Source organism: Myotis nattereri (genome assembly GCF_964212035.1).
Source record: "Myotis nattereri genome assembly, chromosome: 10".
NCBI classification, from domain to species: Eukaryota; Metazoa; Chordata; class Mammalia; order Chiroptera; family Vespertilionidae; genus Myotis; species Myotis nattereri.
In genome coordinates, this window is record NC_138085.1 from 48,282,019 (window position 1) to 48,307,976 (window position 25,958).

The window sequence follows — 25,958 nt, forward strand, 5'->3', positions numbered from 1 at the left end:
CAGTGGATAGATTGAAGGGTCTCCGGTTTGATTCTGGTCAAGGGCACATACCTGGACTGCAGGTTCGATCCCTGACCCCAGTTGGGGTATGTGCAGGAGGCAACCAATCCATACATCTCTTCACATTGATGTTTCTCTCTCTCTCTCTCTCTCTCTCTCTCTCTCTCTCTCTCTCTCTCTCTCTCCCCCCCCCTCCCCCCCCCATGAGCCATGTTGGAGCCAGGAAACAGTGGGGCTTTTAAAGCAGCCTGACATACACACTCTCTTTTTCTATCTCCTTCCTTAGAATAAAGCAAAATTCCTGCAAATGCAAACTAAATAAAGTACAAACAGAGCTCTAGGTTCAACTCTTTGGGGCCAACCTCAGCTCTTGAGAGATGCTGACAAAGGAGAAAAATAATCATTCATATGAAGTGGTCAGAAAAGGATTCAAAGAGAGGCACCTTGAATCATTGGCGGTCTGTGCCAGTTAAGGTACCCACATACTTTTCTGTCTCTCTTAGTAAAGGGCCTGGTTATTAAACTTAAAAATAAGAAACATTTTCTACAAACTCATAACTTCTTGAATCCTCTGAGTCTAAAACTCAGTGTTTCTAAATTATAATCTTTAAAATATGAGAAGTAGCCAGATCTTCCTCAGTGATTACACCTCAGCATTTATAATGTTTTTTAATATCAGAATAAATATATTTTGAAATCAATATTAGCTCCTACAGAAACAAAAAGATCTCATTGTTTCTGGATTTCATTGATTTGAAGACTGTGAAACTCAAATGTTGCCTCATAACATTTTGATGGAGGTTTTTTGTGTTGTTTTGCTTTGATTTTTAAACTTCTTTTAAAAACAGGGTTAAGGGTGAGGCACACGTGCACTTGGGCTGGTGTTGTGTGACTCCATATCACACAAAATCTTGATAACACCTACAGCTTGCCAAATTGCTTTTGAAAACTTGTCTTCTAGGTTACAAAAACAGCCCCCAGTAAGCTGCGGATTTTACTGTGTGAAATGGAATGAGCCAAATATTTCCTCCTTTTGCAAACAAGCCCAAATCAACACATGGAATGAGGAGTGAAAAAAAACACAACAAAAATAAAAGAATAATCAAGCCCCTCACGAAAATGCCCACTCCGATTGCAGGGTAGAGGCAGTCACCAGTCAATGTGATACTCACTAAAGACAAAAACAGTTTGCTCACAGCAAATGCAGCTGCAGTAAATACATGAGCAACATCCAGAGCAGATCTGAATGCACACATGCCAGTAAAGAGATTTTCATGATTCCAGTAGAAAAAACTCCACCTTCTACCCCACTCAGGGCCAAGAGCAAAGTCAGGCAAATGGAAAATATGCTGGAAACAGTGTTGGGACTCTCCAACCAAAACATTCCTTCCCTTTTCACTTGAACTATTGGATACAGCCAAGCTTTGGAGCTAGATGATTCAAAGTCACCACTTGCCCTTGGGGCAAACCCGCCCTAGGAGTGTTTCACCATCATTACTTTCTGAGATGACAGGGCCACTGCTGGGTATATTTACTATTTTCAAGCCTCAGGGAGCATCTGTGATGTACCTGCCAACCTCAGTCACCTGGTAAAGGTGTCCATTTGTAAAAGGCACATTGTTTTCAAGTTTAATAACTGACTTAACAGTATAAGTACCTGTATTATTGACTAAAAGATAGCCAAACACCCCAATAGGGTGTGTGTATGATGTGTGTGTGTGTTTTGTTATTTTTAAATCTGGTCTCTGAGCAGAGAAATTGTACTAAGTTTGGGGAAGTGTTTCATTCCACTCCAAAAACAAAAACAGAAATAAATAAATAAATAAATAAATCAGAGAGGGAGTGCCAGCCAGCAGGAGCTCCGGGTAAACTTTTAAACCCAGCCTCTTAATTGGTTGGGGACTATTTCTTTCTTCCTTGATTTCCCTAGATTCAGGATTCAATTCCTGAGCTTCCTAGTGAAACTGCAAAGGGAATTTAGTTTCTAGAACTGCATAATTGGGTTCGATATATTCGGATGGCAATCATGGGCCAGCAGTCAGAGTTCCACCTGGCTAGTTGCTTTTAGGATTGCCCTAAATCAGTGGTTCTCAACCTTCTGGCCCTTTAAATACAGTTCCTCATGTTGTGACCCAACCATAAAATTATTTTCGTTGCTACTTCATAACTGTAATGTTGCTACTGTTATGAATCGTAATGTAAATATCTGATATGCAGGATGGTCTTAGGTGACCCCTGTGAAAGGGTCGTTCGACCGCCAAAGGGGTCGAGACCCACAGGTTGAGAACCGCTGCCCTAAATAAATATCACGGGTTTTCCAATTCTTTTTCAAAAAGCTCATTAGTTATCAATAAAAGTTTGTTTATATGTTGATTGCTTGTTACAAATAATCTATTACCTCACAGAAAATTCCAAAAGGTCAGTACTGGGGCCATGGTTTTTATCCTCCACTCAGCATCTTTCTGTGGCATTCACTTTAATAAATACAAATAGCTTTGCATTAGGGTCGGACCTCTAGACAGTAGCCATCCGTGTTAAAACTATCATCTTGTTCACTTTCAAAGCTACCTGGGTGGCTTTAAAAACAGAGAATCTTAGGCCCGGGAAGAGAAAACATCATCACCAGACCAAATTCCTGTGAGCACAAACTGTGATTCAGTTCTGACGGCTGGCCACAGAAGGCCATGCTTTCTCCATTCCCTTTCCCTTTAATATGCATTGTCATCTCGAGTATGGCCTGGAAATGAACTGAATACTGTGACCTGTATCTTAATCATGTTCTAGCCCCTATTTCAAAGTAAACTCGGTAAGATCTGTGCAAGTTTTGTTTACTTTGGTTTTCTGACTCTTCCTTCAGCTTCCTCATCTATTAAAAACATTCATTCCCCCCCACCATCACCACCAACACCTATCTCACAGGCATTTTTAGGGTCAAATGAGTTCTGTAAAAAGGCTTGGAGAAAGGTGAGTGTTCATTATTAACAATGGTTCCTCAAAGATATCCACATCTCAATCCCTGCAAACTGTGAATGTGTTGGATTATAAGGCAACGGGGAGTTAAGTTTGCAGATGGAATTAAGGTTACTAGTCAGCTGATTTTAAAAGAGGAAGGTTAGTGCCCTAACCGGTTTGGTTCAGTGCATAGAGCGTTAGCCTGCGGACTCAAGGGTCCGAGGTTCGATTCCGGTCAAGGGCATGTACCTTGGTTGCGGGCATATCCCCAGTGGGGGGTGTGCAGGAGGCAGCTGATTGATGTTTCTCTCTCATCGATGTTTCTGACTCTCTACCCCTCTCCCTTCCTCTCTGTAAAAAATCAATAAAAATATATTTAAAAAAAAAAAAAGGAGGAAGGTTAGCCTGGTGATGTGGCTCAGTGACTGAGTGTGGACCTATGAACCAGAAGGTCACATGTTCAATTCCCAGCCAGGGCACATGCCCAGGATTGCAGGCTTGATCCCCAGTGTGGGGCATGCAGGAGCAGCCAATCAATGATTCTCATCATTGATGTTTCTATCTTGCTCTCCCTTCTTCTCTGAAATAATTATATATAGATAGATAGATATAGAGATAGAGATAGAGATAGAGATAGAGATAGAGATAGAGATAGAGATAGAGCTAGAGATAGAGATATACACACACACACACACACACACACACACACACACACACACACACACACTAGTGTCCTAATGCATGAAATTCATGCACGGGGGAGGGGTTCCCTCAGCCCAGCCTCCTCACCAATCGGGGACCCCTTGGGGGATGTCCGACCGCCGGACATCCCTCTTGCAATCTGGAACTGCTGGCTTCTAACTGCTCACCTGCCTACCTAACTGCCTTTGCCTGCCTGCCTGATTGCCCCTAACCCCTCTGCCTGCCTGCCTGATTGCCCCTAACTGCCCTCCCCTGCTGGCCTGACCTTGCCCCCAATGGCCCTCCACTGCTGACCTGATCTCACCTCTAACTGCCTTCCCCTGCCGACCTGATCACCACCATGGCTTTGTCTGGAAGGAAGTCAGACATCCAGAAAATGGCTGGTTGACCTGGTCTAATTAGCATATTACCCTTTTATTAGTATAAATAGATTAAATAGGATAGGATTGCTTAAATGGGGGGGGGGGAGCCTTTTTCAGCAGGAGGGGATGCTCTTGGCAGACAAAAACACATAATCCCTATATCTGGACTAATAGCCAGCCATATGCACTATACTGCCAAAGCAGTCATTAAAAAATTGAACCGCTTTCTTATACCTTACACCAAACAGCTGTTGCCCTTAAAACCCCTCCTCAGCCCCCACTTTAGGTTCTGCCTTCATAGTTCACCCAGATTAGGTTCTGATTGGTCGGTTTCTATGCCAGTCAGCATCTCTGGGCCTATCTCTGGGCCTGACCAAAGAGGCAGGGCTGATCAGCAGCCCCCTACCCCCCTCCAGAGGCCCATAGAGGGGTGGCTGCTGTGGAAGCCTGAGAGAAAGAGAGAGGCAATGGCTGATCAACAGCTGCCACAGAGGCTGTGGATCAGACCCTGCCTCTCTCTCTACAGGCTTCTCTCTGGGCCTGATCCATAGCCCCCTCCTCAGTCTTATGGTGTTTGGTGGAGCCTTGATCATATGGACGTTAGGGACCCTGGCTCTTTATATATAGATATGGGAAATTATCCTGGATTATCCAGGTAGGCCCAATGTCATCAGAAGCATCCTTAAATGTGGAAGAGGGAAGCAGAAGAGTGAGTGTCAGAGGAATGTAATATGAGAAAGACATTTGCTGGCTTTAAAGGTGGAAGGAGGCATAAGCCAAAGAATACAGCTCCTCTAGAAGATGCAAAAGGTAAGAAAATAGACTCTCTCCTAGAACCTCCAGCAAAGAACACAGCCCTGCTGACACCTTGATTTCAGCCCGGTGAGATTCATTTGTGCTGTTTTAAGCCACTTAATTGGTGGTGATATGTTACATAGCCATAGGAAACTAATGAAATTATTAAAATTACTAAACTTCCAAGGACTGAAACAAGTTCTAGATGGATTATGAGAGCTGAATGAAATACACTGAGTTGCTCTCCCAGTGTCTGCCTTGTAGGTCAGCAAAACACATCCAATACGAGAAAGGGCTGGCAGGAGCACACAGCCAACCAGGGAGTGGCATAGCTCAGACTGCAGCTGCCCCCAGGAAGCCCTGAGTAGGGGCATGTGATAAAAATGACAAAAGATTGGTATGCATCCCATCTATTAGGTGGGAAACCCCCACCGTCACCAAGCTGGGCAGAAGAGTCCTCCCCTTGATGGTTGCCCCTCCACTGGAGCTGCGTCCACTTTGTCTCTTGAGGGTCCCCTCTACCCTCTTTTTTTTTGGACTTTGTTTATTTTATGGATTGCTTTGAGAGAGAGAGGCATCGATTTGTTATTCCATTTATTTATGCATTCTTTGGTTGATTCTTGCATGTGCTCTGACTGGGGGATCAAACCCACAACCTTGTCGTATCAGGATGACTCTCCAACCAACTGAACTACCTGGCCAGGGCCAGGACTCAAATGTCTTTTATTTCATTTAATTTTTTTCAACAATTTTTAAAATAATTCTTTATTATTGAAAGTAATAATAAAGAAATAAAGTAATATCCTCTACCCTTTCAATTCCTTCCAGACTGTTGTCTGCGCATTGCCCTGGTAGCAGGAGCTGGAGCTGGCCTTGCTAGAGCCCTGTGATCTGCCCTGGGGCCAGTGCCCCAGGATCATCACCGCTGGCCATCAGGTTCCAGATTTAGGGGTGGGGGCAGAGCAACTGAGCAACTTCATCTTTATCCTATTCTTGCTGGAAGATCATTCCTACTTCACATACATCTCATCAGAGGGCCTCCAGGGACAGAGGCAGAGCAAATGCAAAATTGAAAAATTATTTTCCTCCAGCTGTGCATTAATATTTTATTGCAATCTTGCCCCAAAGCCTGTTCAAGATGAAAAGCTTGAGGGGTTCCAAAGGTGGATCAGAGCCAAACTGATTTTTGTCCATGTCCCCAGGCCCCAGCTCTCTCCCACCTCCAGCAGCCTGATCATTAAAATGAAAATCCTGCCCTGGAGAGTGCTCTCGTCTTGCAGACTGCACACGCCCAACACCCCGGCCAGGCCTGAGCAGCTCTCTCCCAGTCAATTCAGCTTCCACAGGAGCGTCCACTCTGACCCACATTCCTGGAACAACTTCTTTTGCAAATCAGCAGGTTTTAAGCAAACAAGGGCACATTTCAGGACACTGAACTCCGCAATTAGCTGAGGGTAAATTTGGCAAAGCATCTGGTCTGCTTACCAAAATGGAAATACAAAAAAAGGGCAGCTTTTAAAATGAAACATTCACTGCGTAAGGTTAATTTTGTGCGAGTCTACTTGAAGTGGCACAGAGAGACCCTGGCTCTGCACAAAGGGGCGAGACACCGGGATTGCTGGGGCTGCTAGGAGAACCATCTGATGGGGCAGATGCTGAACGCAGACACAAATATCGGGTGGCCGTGCCAGAAAATGAGAGCAAATAGCCAGTCATCTCCTAAAGCCAACTTTCAGCAGGTTTCAGCATTTTACTGTGAGCATTAGAATGGTTGAAAGGCCCTGACCAGTTTGGCTCAGTGGATAGAACGTCGGCCTGCAGACTGAAGGGTCCTGGGTTTGATTCCCAGTCAAGGGCGTGCACCTCGGTTGCAGGCAGGCTCCTCCCAACCCCTGCTCAGGGCTTGTGCAGGAAGGAGGCAACCAATGGATGTGTTTCTCTCACACCGATAATTCTGTCTTTCCCTCTCTCTTCCACTCTCTAAAAAAATCAATGGAAAAATATGCTCAGGTGAGGATTTTTTAAAAAAAAGTTAAAAGGATACACTAAATTAATCAAATTAAAGATCTACTCCCTGATATTTTGGATCTTAGAACACATTTTATGTAAAAGCCTTGTACCACTCTTCTCTTGTGGAATGCAAGGTCAAACGCACAGGTCAATGAAACAATGAAAGGGCAAAGGAGAGGAGAAAGTGGTGGTAGCAAACATATTCACTATTAAACCCTTCAAGCCACTTCCATTTCATGAATATTTTTGAAATTTTGTAATCTTCACTTCCTCCCTTTGAGAATCAGAGAGTCCAGTTTGACATAGTATTTCCAAATATCGCAGTAAAATAATATATCTATAAACATCAGGCAAGCAGGATTTCAGGGGGAAGCATGAAAGTAAATATTACCTTTGCCCCACTTTTGCAGCAATAGGAAGCCCCTGATGTAATAGAAGTTATGAATCAGTTAGCAAAATCATGACTGCTCACTCTTCTATTACGCCTCATTCTGCTCATCTAAGGAATGTGTATGTAATTCTCCACCAGCTACACCAGTTACAGTGTGACTATCCTTTGTGGTCAAGACAAACTATCCTAAAAAATATGAGAAATGGATAAAAGTGGGATTTCAGTAGTTATAATTACAAACTTAGAGACATTAAAAAAGATCAAAGCATTCAAATAGAAAGCTGGAAACTATCAAGAGGTTATACAGAGTAAAAGGTCCTAGTAGACTACAAACTGAACAAAAGTCAACAAGTCTTTTAAAGAACAAGGATAATACTTGGGAGGCCAGAAATAGGACCACAACATGTATCTGATGGGAGAGTTAGATACATGTGACTTTTTAAATTTAAATAAACATAAACAAAATTTAGAATTCCGTCCCCCAGTCACATGAACCACATTTCGACTGCTCAAGAGCCGCATGTGGCTAGTGGCTTCTGTATTGGGCCGCACAGACACAGAGTATTTCCATCACTGCAGAAAGTTCCATTAGATGCTGCTACAGTAGAGAGAGTATTGTGGAAATACTCCGCACAAGTGCCACCAACATCATTGGAATCGGAACCTTTGAAAGAGGCAATAAAGACTATGTTTCTCAAGCTCTGGAAGGAAAAACGTGAGGAGTGACTAGGCTTTAAAACTACGGTAACTGTTGAGTCAAGACTAGGTGTTGTCCACTTGTTTGAAGAGCTAAAGCAGGAAGCTTATAAGTTAGTCATAAAGAACCTCTAATTGTAAGGGGGTTGGACACTGGAAGAGAATAGAAGGAAACACTGTCAAATATGTAAATGTGGGAAAGATTTTACAATAGCATAGCAATTTCTAAAAAATATTTTTTATGCCGAAACCGGTTTGGCTCAGTGGATAGAGCGTCGGCCTGTGGACTGAAAGGTCCCAGGTTCAATTCCAGTCAAGGGCATGTACCTTGGTTGCGGGCACATCCCCAGTAGGAGATGTGCAGGAGGTGGCTGATCGATGTTTCTCTCTCATCGATGTTTCTAACTCTCTATCTCTCTCCCTTCCTCTCTGTAAAAAATCAATAAAATATATTAAAAATATATATATATATATTTTATTTATTTTAGAGAGGGAGGGAGAGAGAGATAGAAACGTCAATGATGAGACAGAACCATCGATCTGCTGCCTCCTGCACACCCCCAACTGGGGATTGAGACTGCAACCTGGGCATGTGCCCTGATTAGAAATCAAACCATGACCTCCTGGTTCATAGGTCGATGCTCAACCACTGATACACAGTGACTGGGCACATAATAACTTTTAAATTAAACGTCTTGGAGCGACATTGGTTAATAGTAGCATAGTAATTCGACATCCCGGATTTTGTATTGGGGCTTAACTAGAATGAACTTTGTCTTAATCATCAATTTGCCTTGATCAGTTCAAGTCTAGTATATAGTACTTAAATGAAAGGCACAATTAATGGTTGCTTCATGAATCCTTTAGGATTTTATTTTGATCCTTCATACACATGGTGGCTGTTGTCCCAAATCACACCCTTAGATCTTGATCTCAAAAAGTGGCCACTTTCACTTCACTCCACAGTCTACTTTGTTTCCAAAGGGAATTAGAAAAGCTCACCTCAGGCTTTCCTTTGAGCAGCTCATTGGATCTTTGAAAATCTATAGAGACAAAGCCCTTGGTAACTTCAGATGCACTGACTAAATTGGTGCAACTGTAGTATGGCCCAGAGAGTAAGTGTGGAGGCTTTGGAATCAAGCAGTCCCATATTTGAGTTCTAGCACTTACTCTTACTGGCTGGGCAACCTTGGGCCAGTCATTTAACCTTTTTATTAGACATACTCTCTTGGTTGGAAGTAACATTTTCTTAAGAAAAATTGAAAATGGATTGGTTTCTGTACTGGGAAGCCAAGGGTCTGCTCCCCACATATAAGGAATCTACATTTGAGGCTCTCTCGTTTTTAGTACTCCTCTTTTGTCATCAATTTAGTTTATTAGTCTTTTTAGTGGCAACTAGTAAAACCCCAACCCAAACTAGCTTATTATAAACAGTAAATGTATGAGCTCATGTAACCTGGGTGGTTCAAGAGTATAGCAAACTTTAGACATGGTTAAGTGGAGGGGAAGGGCCCAAATGATATCTTCCTCTCTGTCCTCAGATAAGCATGTTCTATATGGTAAGGAAGATGACTGCCAGAGCCAAGTTCCAGACTTAACTTGACAAGCCAACAAGAGACAAAGATCCCATCTTTCCTAGTAGAAAATTCTCGGGAAAGTTTCTGGTTGCTCTGACCTGAGTCAATGCCCATTTATGGACTAGTCATTATGAGTAAGAGAATAGAGTGCTCTAATTGGTCAGCTTGGGTCACATGTTCTTCTCTTTGCCTAGGAGCAGACTGGATAACTCATACCCAACCTGCAGGGATTGAGTTCCTCACAGAAAAGAGGAGTCTTGAATGATCCATAACATTGTGCTCATTATAACTTCTCAGTCTTGGCTTCCTCATCTTTAAAATGAGAATAGAACACTTTTCTCACAGGGCTATTATGAGATTAAATGAAGCTACTTATGTAAAGAATCTGGAACACTGTTCAAAAGATGGTAGCTAATACTTCTGCCAAACAATAATTTACTATTATTTTGTTTAGGACACATGGTGACTTTGTAATGTGTCAACTTGGCAAGGCCAAATTCATTTCCCAGAATTCCTGTATGTTTATAATTAGATTGAGCTTCAAGAGAGATTCTTGGGGGAGATTTGGGAGGTGGAAGTGAAGTAGCAGCTATTTTGTAGTTCACATATGTCACCTGCTGGCTCACCTTGGTGTAGGGCAGCAGGTGAGTCTATAATAGTTCTGCCTTCCCTTGGAAGCTTCTTCAGATCCTCCATCTCCTGGGCCAGGTATGTGTTTGGTTTGTGAGGGAGGGTGCCAGCTTCTCCCATAGGAGATCCATACCATCAAGTCAGAGGCAGAAAGTGACATGGGTTTCAGTCCTTTTTGGGTTCCACCTCATGCTTGTGGGTTCCAGCTTGTCCTTATTCTCCACTACTTTACACCCACCTTCCCTTTCCAACTATCTTCCCTGGGGACTTCAAGCATTAGACCCAAAGACAATAAGGAGACTTCTTAACCAACCTCCATAATCCTCTCTCTCTCTCTCTCTCTCTCTCTCTCTCTCTCTCTCTCTCGCATACGCACATACACAACACACTCACACTCACACACACACACACACACACACACACACCTCTAAAAGGTTCTGCCTCTCTCACTGGATCCTGACTGATGAAACCAGAACCTAATTTTTCTAAACTCTCTTACCTCCCTTTTGGTTTTAAAAGAAAGAAGACTCTTTGGTTCAAGAGAAGCACAAATTAGGATAAAATGAGAGCTGACAGTTAAAGTAATCTTCAAAATAATAATTTTTTAAAAAACAAATAAAACAAGAAAATAAATTAAAATACCACAACACCAACCACATTCTCACTTCCTCCCAGAGGCACAGTAAGTGAAATAAACAGAAGCAGCACCCTTTATTATTGATCTGGCATTGGTTCGTATTTGCCCAAGATCAGTGACAAAGCCAATGCAAGAGGCAACAAAATGCTTGGGTGAAGGGGAGGAATTTGATTACTTAAATCAATTCAGAATCCTTTTCTGTCCGGTTACATATAAGCTTAAGGCCAGTGAGGGAGCAAGTCCATCGCACCCATGTACAGGCACCATGGGAATTTCTTGCCATGTGCCTCTCCGCATTTGGAGACTTGGCTGGTTCCCCGGTGGCAGCTGCCCAGGACAGTGTTCTCTGGACTTCCTCATTCCTGCCCTCTCTATACAGGAAGCAACAAAGCAGTACATGTTGCTCCCTTCTCTGTGCTGCAGGGAACTCATAACAGGCAGCATTAGCTAAGCAAGGAAGCATTCCCATCCCGTCACATGAACTGAGGTGGATTTAGGAAAAGAGAGTTCATTTGAGGACTCCTAGGGATAGGGAAGCTCACTGGCTTCTTGACCCTCCCTCCCAACTCTGCCTGCAATCTCTCTTCCTTATATGTGCCCACCTTACTACTAGTCATTTATTGTGGACCCAAGTCACAACAAGTTTAATTATCTTTTTGCCTTCTAACAGTAAGTAGAGATCCTCCCAGCAAGGCATGGGAGGTTTAATGGCAGCTGGCAGGCTTTTTGTGTGTGTGTGTGTGTGTGTGTGTCGGGGAGGGGTGGGGGGAGGCCCTAGGGAGATACTAGTATGCGACTCAGGCAATAGGACAGGGAAGCCCTTAAGAGAAGAGTCTATGCAGTGTAAGTGCAGGGAGCTGCCATAGCGTGAGCCTGGGTTGCTCTGGTAGAGTGCAGGGCTGAGGTCAGGGGGCCTTTAAGGTAAGACATCACACATAAAGGAGGCCCCGAGCTTCCCTCTGCCACAGCTTAAGGACAAATGCCTTCCTCCACATGTTCTTACTACCTCTGTAGCTTAGTGGTTTCATGGATCAAGTCAGGGGCCTGGCCCACATTCCCTAGATGATAAATCAGATGCCTCTGCTTCCTGCCTCTCATCCTCGATCTCACCTCTGGTTCTAACTGCAGCTGGTGCTGGCCTCACCCTGGCAGCCTCTTATCTCAAGAGCAGGCTCACACCTTTTGTTTCCTCGATCTGTGATGCTGTGGACAGTAGTGGGAGCCCCCTTAGCACTCACCTATGCACAGCCCTCCCATGTGGGGATTAACACCTCCAGTGGAAGCCTCAAACCGTGGGCAATGGGAGCCGCAGGGCGAATGGCTCTGCTGGCTCATCACCAGGTGAGGACGATCCTGAGAAATTGTTTTCGCATTCCTCAAAAGGTCCTGGGTGGGATTAAGCTCCCCTTACAGAGTGCTGACCTTGACAGAGCGCCTATGTTGGCTTTTGTCCTTCTTTCCCTTTCCTCCCTCCTGCTCCATCAGATCACCTCCCAATAAACTACCTGCGCACAATCCCTTATTTCAGGCCCAGCTTTCCAGAGGGAACCTGGGGTAGGAAAAACAACATTTTTGTGTAATTTAAATAAATACCAGGGCCTCACGAGGCTTAGCCTTAGCAGGAAATTCAATGCATAGTCCGGCAAACAATATGGCATCACAAAAAAGAATGTCAATCTTTATATTTATAAAAATAAATCAAAGAGAATCCAACACTTTCTAAATTCTCCTTCCCGGGCCCCAAACCATCTCACAGATACCCGAGATCTCGTCGAATGCCAATCTTGCTTCTTTTTCACCTCTTTTACTGTATGAATGTATTTGGCTTCTCTGGCTTCACACACACACACACACACACACACACACACACACACTCCTCTGCGCAGAAGCTGTTCTCCTGATTCCGCGTCCCTGAAGAGCCAGCAGCAATCTGTTTGGTGGTGGAGATGGAATGGGGACTCCTACTCCTTCCTGATGCCCTTCCCCTTTGGTTCTTGGATAAAAATTAGACTGCAAGCTTCCAGAGCCTAGGCATGGAGCCTGGCTCGCTGAATGCCTAGATAGAAGCCACAGAAACGGGCGTTTTTGTATCCTATTCATGTAAATGGCTACAACTGCCGTCCCAAGACCAAGGGGCTCCCTATCTTGCTTGGCACAACAACCTCCGTTTGCAACACGACTGTGTGTCAGACCACCCAGTGGGAGGCTGTGGGACATGCAGGGCATGACCAGGACCCTCCACACTGTGGTGGGTCCTGAGAACACATGCAGAGCGCTCTCTCTCTCTCTCTCTCTCTCTCTCTCTCTCTCTCAGCTAATGAACACAAGCATTTGCTTGACATTTTCCTGCACATTCTTACATTTTCCAACTGCCTCCCTGCCCCCATCCACACATTCCACAACTTGGCAATTAATTGTTCTCCGAGGCTCAGCCGCATTGGTGTGCACAGCCACGACTATAGTCTTGCTTTGTTCCCAGTTTAATCAGTGGCGGTCCCTGGCTGTCCCTCAATAAACAGACAAAACCAGCCAGCTGTAGGCCCAGCTGTCAGCGAGCCCCAGCCCTGGCATCCAAGTGGCCGCCAGAGAACCCACCGGGTGCCCAGAGCGAGCCCATTCTTCTCCTCTCTCCTCCTAACAATTGGCGGGCTCCGAGGAAGGAAACCGGGAGCTCTGGGCTTGGCGGAGGGGCAGGCGGCTCTTGTTAACAGCTTGCCTTCCTGTTTATATAGGGTCTGGCAAAACTGTTAACTTCTCTCACGGAGGTGGCAAATGGGAAAACCAGAAACGCCAAGGAGCAGCAGCCTGGGAACCAGCCTCGACGGGACTTCTTGCAGCAAGGCGGAAGGCTGGAAGTGGGGGACGCACCATCTCGGTTCCCCGGCCCAATGAAGAGGATATTCGCACTGCGCTGTGTCTCCAGAAAGACACGCTGAGCCCCATGCTGTGGGCGTGCCTCTCCCGGAGTTCAATCTGCTTCCCTTCCTCAGTGAGCATCTGTGTTAGGACCTGCAGCGTTTCCCCATCATCCATGAACCACCCTGATGTGGCTCTGACGCTGCAGTCACTCCAGGAAATACTTCAGGATTCTGTGGCCCTTTTCCTGCTGCTTCCCCCGGGAATCCTGAGCCCTAGGCAGAGAGATTCTCCACCCTGGCTGCACATTGGAAGCACCTGGGGGAGAGCCTGATGTCAATCATTGTTCTGGGGAGGGACCTGGCTGCTGGTCTGCTTTAAAAGCTGACGCGCTTCTAATGAGCAAGCCAAGGTTGAGAATGTCGGGGAGGAAAACCTTTCCCTCTACCCTCTTAGGTTCCGTGACTGAAGGATTGCAGATTTAGCTATCAGAAGATTAACAGGAGAAAAGGCATAAAACCCATTAATATTTTACGTACACAGGAGCTCACATAAAAGAAGAAAAATGCAAAGAAGCACTTAGACTTAGGAACTTAGATGCACTTCTTAACAAAAGAAAGAAGGTTTGGGCTTCAAGGGACAATAAATTATGGGGAAATGACTAGGAAGTACATGAGGAAAACTAATGGAAGATAAGGGTGATTTTAGTAAGGCCTGGTTATGCAGACTCATCTGGGTGCCCACTCTGATGATGAGTTGCTCTCCTCTTCCTGGCATGGAAGAGTAGTGCATCTTCCAATGGAAAATGTATGCCACTTCGCAAAGAGACATTTGGGCCCTGCTTTTTTTTTTTTAAGTCTCATCCCAGGATATTTTTCCATTGATTTTTAGAGAGAGTGGAAGGGGGAGAGACAGACAGAGAAAGAGAGAAACATCGACATGAGAGAGACACATCGATTGGTTGCCTCCCGTACATGCCCGGACTGGAGCTGGGGATCAAGCCTTCCGAGGTATGTGCCCTTGACCGGGAATCGAACCCTTGACTCTTTGATGCTCAGGCCAACTCTAACCACTGAGAAAAACTGACTAGAGCTAGGCCCTGCTTTTAGGTGGATAAGAAAAGAGCAGAGAACTCTTCCTGCATCCGATGCTTCTCAAATGCCTTTAGCTCAAAATAATCCTTTTTTCCAAAATGGCATATTTGGGGGTGGCATATCCTGATCTCCTTCAAGAACTACTGTAGCCATAACTGGTTTGGCTCAGTGGATAGAGCGTTGGCCTGCAGACTGTAAGGTCCCAGGTTCGATTCCGGTCAAGGGCATGTACCTTGGTTGCGGGCATATCCCCAGTAGGGGATGTGTAGGAGGCAGCTGATCGATGTTTCTCTCTCATCGATGTTTCTGACTCTCTATCTCTCTCCCTTCCTCTCTGTTAAAAACAAAACAAAACAAAAAAAACCAACAAAACAAAACAAAAAAACCTACTGTAAAGGATGGATTATTGTTGTTATTTTCACTATCAAGTGTTTTTATTTATTTATTTATTTATTTATCCTTACCCAGTTGGTTGCCTTCTTTATTTCTCCCAAGTGGGGATCAAACCCATAACCCAAATATGTGCCCTGACTGGGAATCGAACTGGCAACATTTTAGTGCGCAGGACAATGCTCAACCAACTGAGTCACTCCAGCCTCAATTATTATTTTAAGTTACATGCTAGCTTGTTTTAGAGGTGGGGATGGAGGCAAGGAATGAGGCGAGGAGGTAGTGGATTCCAACAGTCACAGCCCTCGGAGACAAATAGTCCTGATTTGACTGAGACTCTCGGCGTGTGGGTGTGGGGAAGTGCTTCTAGGTTGTGAGGCGGGTGCTAAACCTGGGAAAGTCATTCACCCGCTAGACTCCAGGGCACCTTAGGCTGCCTTTGATCATGGCTTCCCTGGGCTCCGAAGCCTCTTGAAGAAAGGGGAGGGGTGTCCCATTCTTGCTTGTATTCCCCAGCATCTGCCATACAGAGGTGCTCATTATCCAGTTTCTGAATTTGCTGCCTCCTATTTAATTCAACAAAGGCCCCTCTCTGCTAATATTTTATGTAGGAATGTTACCATGCTTCCATGGCCTGGAGAAAGACAGTGCTGTTTGTTCTAGAGAGAGAAGCAGCTTCTGAGTGGGTGGGAGAGCAGGTTGTAGGCTGAGCTTTGGGGGAGCATTTGCAAGCCTGTGGACACAGCATGCTGTGGCTGCAAACACTGCAGAGAAATGGAGCTATTTTCACCACAGGTACAGAGCTCATTTAAATATCCCTGTGAACACAATTCCTGTCAAAGGGGCTGGATTGCAAAAATTAGCTATTTGGGAAATTTTGTCTCTTATAGAAGAAAAAATCAAGATTCTCTCCCACGCTGTCTTCAATTTTACATGGAGGGAGTGAAATGAGGATCTGAGGATTTGTGGGGAGCCCTGCAGTTGAGGATTCTCAAAGCCTGACAAGCAGGCCCTCCCCATCCTACCACACCAGTCTTCCCCCATCCTCAGCATTGCCTCCTGCACAGCCTTGAGGACCTGCCAGGGTCCTGCCCATCTCTTGTCTGGGAGGCTTGCCCTTTTACTTCTACTCCCTTTCTCTCTTCTGGAACTTTCCGGAGCAAGCAGAGTCTACATCGCACTGCCAGCATCCCTCTGTGATCCGTTCTCGCAGCAACCAAGTCATTAGTTCTGCCAAAATTTCCTCTGTCCACCCGCCTCAGTCCTGGTGTTCCTGAGACTGTGAAAACCTGGGTGGCTGTGGCCTGCCCGCCTCCTTAGTATGATGTACAATCAGTAGGAAATAGCCTAGGTCAGACACTAAGTCAGCAAAAGCCCACGGATGCTGGGATCCTCTGCTGCTTCCCTTCCTCCCAGCAGCTGGAGTTGGGAGGGTGGGGGTGGGGGAGACATTGTGTCAGCTCTGCTGCCATGGGGCCCTGGGTTTGGGTTCTCCGACGTGGCTGCCTACCCTGGTTCTGTGTTGTGGGCATCCCTCCAAAACCCCCAGGGCCACAGACTGTCTACCATCTCTGCTGTAGCTTCACTATGTTCTTGGCTCCCAAATCCTAGCCAGATCCTCAGCTCAGCCCCATGGGGAGCAGCTGAGCACATGCTACCTGGCTTCTCACTATGTGGCTAGATCCTCCTGGCACCTTATTTTTCTCAACCATAAAATGGTACCTACTTCACTGGGTTCCTGGGAGAACTGAGTGACCTACTCTTGTTAAAGCAATTAGAATAGATAACAGATGCTGGCTATTATTTAACATTTTTAAAAAATATATATGTTTTTATTAATTTTTAGAGAGAGAGGAAGAGGGGGATAGAGAGAAACATTGATGAGAGAGAAACATCATCAATCAGCTGCCCCTGCACGCACCCTACTGGGGATCAAGCCACACCTTGGGCATATGCCGTGACTAGGAATCAAATCATAACCTCTTGGTTCTTGGGTCAACGCTCAACCACTGAGCCACACCAGCCAGGCTATTTAATATTTTTTAATGGGAGAGAGAGAGGCCGCCTGATTTGTGTGAGTCCTCACTCTGAAGTTTTCCCATCTCTGGGTTTAGTTCTTATTGTTAGAAGCAGTGCTTGCCTCCCTAGAAGCTTCTAACCCCGGCCAATCCTGGGTTTCCCTCTGTGCTGTACTGTACCTCCCAAAGAGGCCAACAAGGGCCAAGTTCTAAAAAGGTTGTCTTTAGTTGCCACCCAAATATAGTCTATTTCTAATTGTTTTGAATGGGTTAGTCTTGATCCTTCAAACCTCTGTGTGCTTCCAGAGGAAAGAAATTCTGCCTTGTGTGATTTCTTTATCTCCCATCTATGCCTAACATAATTCTAGGCATGGCTGAATGACACATTAGGACCTGGGAGAACCCCAAAGCGATTTTCCATCTCCGTTGCCTGACATCCTTGAGATGAAAAATAACACCAAAAGATTTTCCTTGAACATGGACATCTGGGTCTAGGACAGGCAGACTGGCAAATACACTTGCCCTGGGTTTTTGGTAAGTTGAAGGGTGTAGTGACAACCAGCAGAACTTCCAGCACTAGCCTCTGTCCATTTCCTGAGGTCTGTAATAAGCCCAATAGCTTCATTTGGGAGGCAGACAGGGGAGACACCAGCCAGAGCCAATAAACAGACATCCTTCTCTCCCATAGTTCAATTCCTCGGTGGTATACCAAAATGATGCTAAGCCTAGAGTTTGTAGTAATAAAATAGGCACTGGCCAGGAAGGGGGTTTAGTTCCAGGCTGCAGGGAAACCCCCAACGGTCTGCTGTGGTTCTCCATGACCGCCCTTCTTTTCCTGGCAGGGAGCTGTTTATAGCATCTCTTGGGTCCCTCTGACATTTTAGTCTTTGTTGGAAAAGGCTTTTAGATTAGCATTAAGTCTGAGTTATCCTAGAAAAGTCTGGATGAGTAATAAGTAAGTTAACTTCCTCTATTTTCCACAAAGAACTCTAAATTCCCTCCACTTCTCTGAGCAAATATCTGTATCCCCACCCACACTCTCAGCTACCTGCTGCAGAGGCTGAAACTCTGCCAAGTTTTGCTTCAACACTACTGCTCCTGGAGCTGCGGGCTGGCCCCCGTTCCAGGCAGGGTCCTGCACTCTGTGTCTGGGCTCTGACATAGACAAAGGCATGTTAATGGGGCCAAGAGTTCCTCGGCCAGGTGGGCTGAAACACCGAAGATTCACTGTAGTCAGCACCCTTGGAGAAAAGTACAGATATTAAATTCTTTACTGTGCAGAAATTGTCAACAAATAACAAGACAGACCAGTCCCCACTCACCATGCATGCAATTTTCCTGCTTGGGCACCCAGGCTCAACTGGTCCCTTGACGGAAAGGTCCTTCCTTCTCCTAGGCACCTGACAATCCTACTATCTTTCAGCCTTAGCCCTAGCTCCTCCTTCCCTTCTGTCCATTCATTCAGAATGCATTAATTGAGGTCCTGGCTGAGTAGTTTAGTTGGTTAGAGAGTTGTCTCATTATGCCAAAGTTGCCGGTTTGATCTCCAGTCACGACACATACTAAAAGCAACCAATGAATGCCAGTAAGTGGAACAACAACAACAAAAAAATTGGTCTCTCTCTGTGTATGTGTGTCTTTCCCCTGCCCCCCACCCCCACCCCTCAAATCAGTAGATGAGTGGATAAAAAAACTGTGGTATATTTACACCATGAAATATCATGCAGCAGTAAAAAAGAAGTATCTCTTCTCCTTTGAGACAGCATGGAGGGACCTAGTGAGTATTATGCTAAGCAAAATAGGTCAGTCAGAGAAAGACAATGATCTCACTCATATGTGGAATCTAATGAATAAAATAAATGGATGAACAAAATAGATCCAGAGACATAGAAGCCTAGAACAGACTGCAGAATCTCAGAGGGAAGGCAGGGGAGGGTGGGTGGTTGGGTGGGTGGGAAGAGATCAATCAAAGAACTTACATGCATATATGCATAACCCATGGACACAGACAATAGGGTGGTGAAGGCCTAGGGTGGGGTAGGGACAGGGTTGAAGGAGCCAAGGGGAAGAAGAAGGGGGACATATGTAACACTTTCAACAATAAAAATTTAATTAAAAATAAATAAACAAAATCAATAAGGTGGTGGGGGTGGGCTAGAAGGGGTCAATGGGTAAAAAAGGGGGACATACGTAATACTTTTAACAATAAATAAATAAAATATTGAAGACTATCAATGTGCATTGAGAACCTGGTGAATTTTGGGGAGTGGTCTAGAGATGGGGATACAAAGATGAAATTCACAGGCCCTCGCTACAAGGAAGGAACTCCCCATGTAGGAAGCCCTCTCTGACCACTCCAGCCCACAAGCACCTGGCATTTTTTTAAAATATATTTTATTGATTTTTACAGAGAGGAAGGGAGAGCGATAGAGAGTCAGAAACATCGATGAGAGAGAAACATCAATCAGCTGCCTCCTTGCACGCCCCCTACTGGGGATGTGCCTGCAACCAAGGTACATGCCCTGGACCGGAATCAAACCTGGAACCCTTCAGTCTGCAGGCCAACGCTCTATCCACTGAGCCAAACCGGTCAGGGCAAGCACCTGCCATTTTTTGAACTCCTTTGAGCAGCATCTGGTTGGTCCAGTCTTGACTTTCATTAACATTATCCCCGACTTACAAATGAATGAACCGTCCCTGGGGTTAAGAGCATTGTCCAAGGTTGCTGTGTCTTCAAGGCTCCAGCTACTCTCTGTGTTGGTCTTGTTTCTCCAACTGGCCTCTAAGTTTCCCAGGAGGTTGATGAGACTCTAGCTTGTCTGCTGCAGCCTTCCAGTCAACAACGTGGCACACCCTAAGCACCCAATAAAGGCTGACAGCTTGCTGATTGCTCTTGAACTGGCGCAAGGTCAGAACCCGCTCTGTTTGGGATCCCCCAGTCCAGACCCTGCACCTTGAGAGGCTGAGTTTCTTCATTACTCCGTCCTCCCACTCATGTCAGTCCCCAGAAGGGAACATGCATCTTGCTGTTTGCAAACAGCCTTTACTTGCCTCAAAGGCACCATCCTCAGGACAGGCCCAGGTGAGAAGCCAATAGGATGGGCAAGGTTTGCTCAGATGGGGGTCTTGGCTGCAGCCTTCTCCCTCAGAGAAAATCAAGTAACCCTGACCTTTTTTCTATGAGCCGTTTATGGGGAACAGGAGATAATAAAGCAAGCTTGATTTTCCTCCTGAGGAAACTTTTCAGGCTTCTCCGTGTGAGAGGCTGTGGTCTTGCCTGGAGAAAGCAATGTGAGGGAAGGGTCAGTGGAACTGTGCAGGGAACTCAAGATGGACCCCGCCCCCAAAAGTGGGCTGGCCACGGTGAAGTCACCGAGGACCCTGTGTACCTGGGCTTCTGGCCAAGAAGTTAGGCCTGGTTGTCATCCAACCAAAGGCTGCTGTGCGCATGAACATGTGCTTCTGTGGACACAGCCTCATGTGAAGTGCCACAGGCTGTGGGCCAAAGTCTGCCTGTGGGTGTTTGTTTTCCTACGGGCAGCTCTACTGGGCAGGGGACTTTCGGAAGCAGGAGTGAGAACTCTGCATGAGGAACATTTAGGTTTCAAGACTCAGGTGAGAATCTCATAAAAGATGTGTTGTCTTTGTGGCAATTTAAATGTCCATTTACTCTCTTTCCAGAGCTGGCCCCAGAATCTGGCAAATTGGGAGAGAGGCCTTAAGGTTTTGGAATTAAATCCTGGGGGCGGAGGCTCAGAGAGGGACGTGCTCAGAATAGAGAGAAAAGGTACTCCACCCCACCCCCTCCGCACACACAGAAGTGGTTGGCGTGGTGAGGAAAGCTGACTAATTGAGACTTATTTCTGCCGAAGGGAATCAAACTAACTGATGGGGTGTGGGGAACCGATATAGGGTTAAGCCTCCGACTGACCTATTGGCAAAGTCACAAACAGGTCTTCCGAGTCTTAAACAACCCAATCCAAGAGGTGGCCGCTGATTTACACGCGCTGTCATTTAAAAAATAAAGAAGAGGGAATTTGCCAGAAGCTGGTCCATCCTTGCTGCTTGACACAGTCACTGCCGGGAAGAAACATCTGCACAGCATATGTTTCAAGGGACCTGGGGTATATGGCATACTGTTCTTAATATGTTTGCTCCCCTACTTAGTGCTATGTGTTTTAACCAAGGTCACCTCTCCCGGAAAGGTTGTTTCCCCAGGTGGGGGTTTTTCCCTGGAGTTAGGGATTAACAGGACTAAGGAAGGGAATAAATCAGTAAAACCCCTTGGCTAAGTGTCAGGCAGGTAGTTAATCACTTTAACTACGAAAAATCATGCTTAAGCTACATAATCTTTACTTAGGATAATCTCCTTCAGTTACTTCCTTGTAGCTTAGCAGAACAATAGAGTAGTGACCTTGGAATGGAGATAACAAACGCCCTAACCTTTGGAATAGAATGGATAGGATTAAAATCAACTGGTATAAATACAGATGTAACAGGAGAAAAAAAGGAGAACCTCGCTATGCTGATCAACTGAATGCTGCCATCGTGTCATTCCTTCTTCACCGACTCCCTCCACACCTTTGGGAACCTCCGGACCTGCTGGGGCTGGACCCCAACAATGGGGTATCTTCCTAGAGTGAGGAGACCTGGAAGAAGGATCAGCTGGCTGGCCTCAGAGGTGACCTTGCTCCAGAGGCCAGGGAAATGAGAGGACACACTCTGGAAGAGAATTTGAATTTTCAAGGCCAGAAGAGCATCAGGATACAAAGGTGAAGGCCATAGAGAAGGGCTGGGGACGTTTCCTCAAGGGCAGGGGAAGGGAAAGAGAATTAACAACTCGAGATAAACTCACAGCCCATCAGCAGGACCCAGGCTGGCCAGGCAGCTGACAGACAGGAGACAGCCTGCTTCTAGGGCACCAGACACTGCCTCTTCCCACAGACCACAAAGCTTCAGCCAACAGAAAAGTCACCTGGGGCTCCTGGGGCACTTCCCTACTCTTAGGAGCCAGGACTGTGCCACTGTCTTCTGTCTCCCTGACCTCACCAGCTACACTCAGCAGAACCACTGGATTTTCTCCAAATGCTATTTGCCTCCCATCACCTGGCAACGGGCAACAGGCGACGGAGTAATCATCACCTTTAATTTTTGTTTTCTTGAAATAAAATTCCTTGGAAAGAGCTCTGAAAGTGAGGAAAACAAATCCTAATTTGGCAACACTATCAAATGTTCCAATTTTTCAGGACAATTCAATCTCTGGATTTTTAATTAAAAAAGTAAAGAAAGAAAGACAAGAATTAACTGAAAATGACCTTAACAAGAAGCTAAATGAGCCCAGGCAGTTTGAAAACAAAGATAAAAGTCTTAGAAAAGTTCCCCTTCCCTATTTCACATGTGTGACAGGGCCAGGGGACCTGCCAGCCTTGCTCAACACATCCCCCTGCCCTGGACCCATTTTGAGGGAAGAGCTTAGCAGTCTCCACAGCCCAACCACTTCTACTGGACCTAACCTGAGGCTGAAATATGCCACTAGCCAACTTAGGGATTCTTGTATACTGAGTTGACTGTGCAGCATATAGTAAATTTATGCAAAATAAAAATTGAGTGTCTGAAATAACATAAAACGCATTTATTTGCACATTTTCTAGAAAATAAAGATGTTGTTTGGCTTGGCTCTCAGAGGATGCCCTGACAGAGGGTAAACGAGGTGGCCGCCTGCCATGGCTGGACCTTACATGACATAGAGCTGAGCTGACCCCATAGTCCTCATTCAGAGATGGGGTGTGGGGCACCAGGGTTACCTTCCTGTCCTGTTCCAAGGCCAGCACTCAGCTCTGTCAGACTCTCCTCACTGCCTCTCGCCGGTGCCCTCCCACCTCTGCTGGCTCCTTTACTCAGTTCTCCACCTGAGATAGTCGGTGAACAGCAGTCCTTTAGGTCAGACTTGCTGACACACGAAGGATAAGTATCTTTGGGTCTCTCCCATGTGTACGCGCCTGTTCTGCCTTATCAGCTGCACCCTAAGGTCCTTGCAGGGAGGAATCTTACTCTCCATTTCTCCCATGCTTCAGAGGTGTGTCTGTGATGAATGCTATGTCAGCCTCCACTCTGACACCCCTCCTCCCCAACACCCACATGCACCCACGTACACACCAGTCCACCCCGCAGTCTACAGATTAAACATGGAGGTGACAAACACAGGAGCAGCCTAAGCCAGGGCCCCAGTTGTGGTTGTACTGGAAGCAACTGATTTTTTTAAGGTGACAAATATGACTGCCCCTTGGACTTCAGGTCAAATGTCAAATGAAGATGTGGCGTCCCTGATGCTGCCGCTCAGGGGATCTTTCTTTCCCCTCTTTGAAAGCCTGACAGGGTATGGATCAGGGTAGCAATGTGCTGGCATATCCTCACCTCCCCACCCCATGCACAGCCCTGGCTCTGAGGGCAGCCTCTTTAAGAGCAGGGAGGAGGTGGTGCTGGCTGGCTCCACAGCATCACATGGGAGCGCCCAGGGCAAGGGCTCAGGCAGCAGAGATGAAATAGAAGGGAACTTTCTAAAAGGCAGGAAAGGAAACTCCAGCCCCTGCACACTGACCAAAGCCACCACAGCCCGGCTCTCCCAGGTCTGGGGCTGCCGTTCACACCAGCCACCCTAAGCTTCTGAGTGAGGCCCAGTGGACCACCAGGCTGACGGCACTGAGGGGGGTCCTGAGTCAACAAACACCAGGTTTCACCATTAGCACCTGCTCTCTGATTAGAAAAGAAATTAGACAGATGTGGCAGACACACCTGTCATTGTGTGCAGGCGCCTGTGCGGAAGGTACCCCCTCCCCGCCCCCAGGTCCTGCCACCTGGTCCTCTGTGAACACTTGGCCTCCTGTGCCTCTGGAGCGTGGAGGAGCCCCAGGCCAGCAACTCCAGGCCCTCCCAGCTCTGAGTCATCACAGCCCCACCCAGTTCTTCATGCAGAAAACAGACTCACTGAGTTTCAACCAAAGGGGCAGAGAGCTTGAGAGGATTCAAACAGGGCCCTTCGTGAGCTGTCTAGCAGTGACACTAAGCAGAAGAAAGCAGGGCGGGGGTCTGCCAGGAACCAGAAGAAACAAAACCTCCGGCTGGCATCTGGGGTGGAGGCCCACTCCACCGCTGGAAGGTCTTGGCTTGTCGCCAGGGTGAGGCTTCCCAGAAGTGTTTTTGACAAGGATGCTCCAAAAGTCTCTCTGGTGCTTCCAGGTTCATGTGTTCATGGAATGTTAAAGAGGAAGAGGCGTTTTGTGGAGCTTTTGCACATCCTTTCTCCTCCCTGGGCCATAGTCTGCTTATCTGTACAATGAAGGGCTTGCACTAGATCCGCAGGTCTCAACCTGGTCTGCACATGGGAACCACCTGGGGATGCCGTAATCACGGGCTCTGACGTCTGAGATTGCTTCAAAGTAACTCAGGGGCCAGGGCCAGGAGGCCGCAGTGGAGGCAGTGCTGTCACAGACTGACAGAGTTGAAAACTGTTTGAGCAAGCCCTCGCCGGTTGGCTCATTGGATAGAGCATCGGCCTGCAGACTGAGGGTCCCGGGTTCAATTCCAGCCAAGGGCACATGCCTAGGTTGCAGGCTCGATCCCCAGTAGGGGGCGTGCAGGAGGCAGCTGATCAATGATTCTCTCTCATCATTGATGTTTCTATCTCTCTAATCCTCTCCTTTCCTCTCTGAAATCAATAAAAATATATCCTTAAAAAAAAAAGAAAATTGTTTGAGTGAGATAATGGACAAATGGAGGGGGGACATTATTCTGTCCACTCAGCTGTTTTTGGGGGTTTTTTTTTTTTTTTTTGCTTTTTTGGGTTTTTGTGGGTTTTTTTCCAGAATATAAAGTTAACAAAACAAAAGGACTAATGCCCTAAAACTACCTATTTCTGTTTTTTACCTGGACCTATTAAATCAGATTATCTAAGGACCGAGGCCCTGGCATTGGGGGGTTTTAAAATGAGTCCCAAGTGATCCTAATGCACAGCCAGGATGGAGAACGCTGGACTAGACCCTCTCCATGGCCCCCACATGCAGCTGAGCCCAAGCATAGCAAGTCACATGCAGCCCTACCTTTGCTTTACGGTCCCTCTGCTGGAGCCCTTCCTCTCAGGGAGATGATGGGAGGGTCTGAGGCAACGCCCCACAGTCACACTTAGCACTTAGCGCAGGGAGCCCTTGCCGGGCCTCAACCCCAGGGTCTCTGGTTAGCGCACTGTCCTGAATGGTGAACCCTCAAATCTGCTGCTTCTGAGGCCTCCAGGGCCAGCTGTGCCAGCTCAGGGAGGGTCCAGACAGAACCAACCTCTCTCACCCACACAGTGAGCTTAAATTTGAGCTTCATTTCCAATCTCCTCATGTGACCAAGCAGTCGGGCCTCCCACCTCTCTGAACACAGCAAGTCACATTGCTGTTGCATTTGGTTTGACTTCCTAGCAGACGCTGAATGTTCCTGGACTGCTTCCCAGCATCCTTTTTATCCGTTTGCATTTAAGCATCTGGGACCAGGAAGCAGCAAACAGGCTCCGTTTGGATTTCCACTCAGGATGCTCAGCTTCCTGGGGCCCCTAGATGTTCCACCTGCTTTTACTGTACCCCACCCCTGCCCCACCTACCTCCACGATTCTATGCTGCCAGCTGGTGCAAACCTTTACATTCCAAACTCCTAGCAAAGTTCTTGGAGGTACCCCCTCTCCCTCCCTCCCTTCCTCCCTCTCCCTCCTCCCCTTGGCCTTTCTGAAATGTGGGAACTTGGAGGTTTTGTTGCCACTTTTTCACGCAGGTGCTTCCCACTGCCTTTAACTGAAATTGGTTTCCTATTTGAG

The 25,958-nt window shown here is 46.5% G+C and overlaps 1 protein-coding gene across 1 annotated transcript in view; it reads right to left on the minus strand.

Annotated features, from left to right (window-relative positions):
- Positions 1-25,615, minus strand: part of EHBP1 (EH domain binding protein 1) — a 471,942-nt gene extending 446,327 nt beyond the window's left edge. Inside the window, exon 1 of the mRNA XM_081100594.1 lies at positions 25,207-25,615. The gene's annotated coding sequence lies outside the window, so the exon portion shown is untranslated. The remainder of the gene's footprint in view (positions 1-25,206) is intronic.
- Between the last annotated feature and the right edge of the window lie 343 nt (positions 25,616-25,958).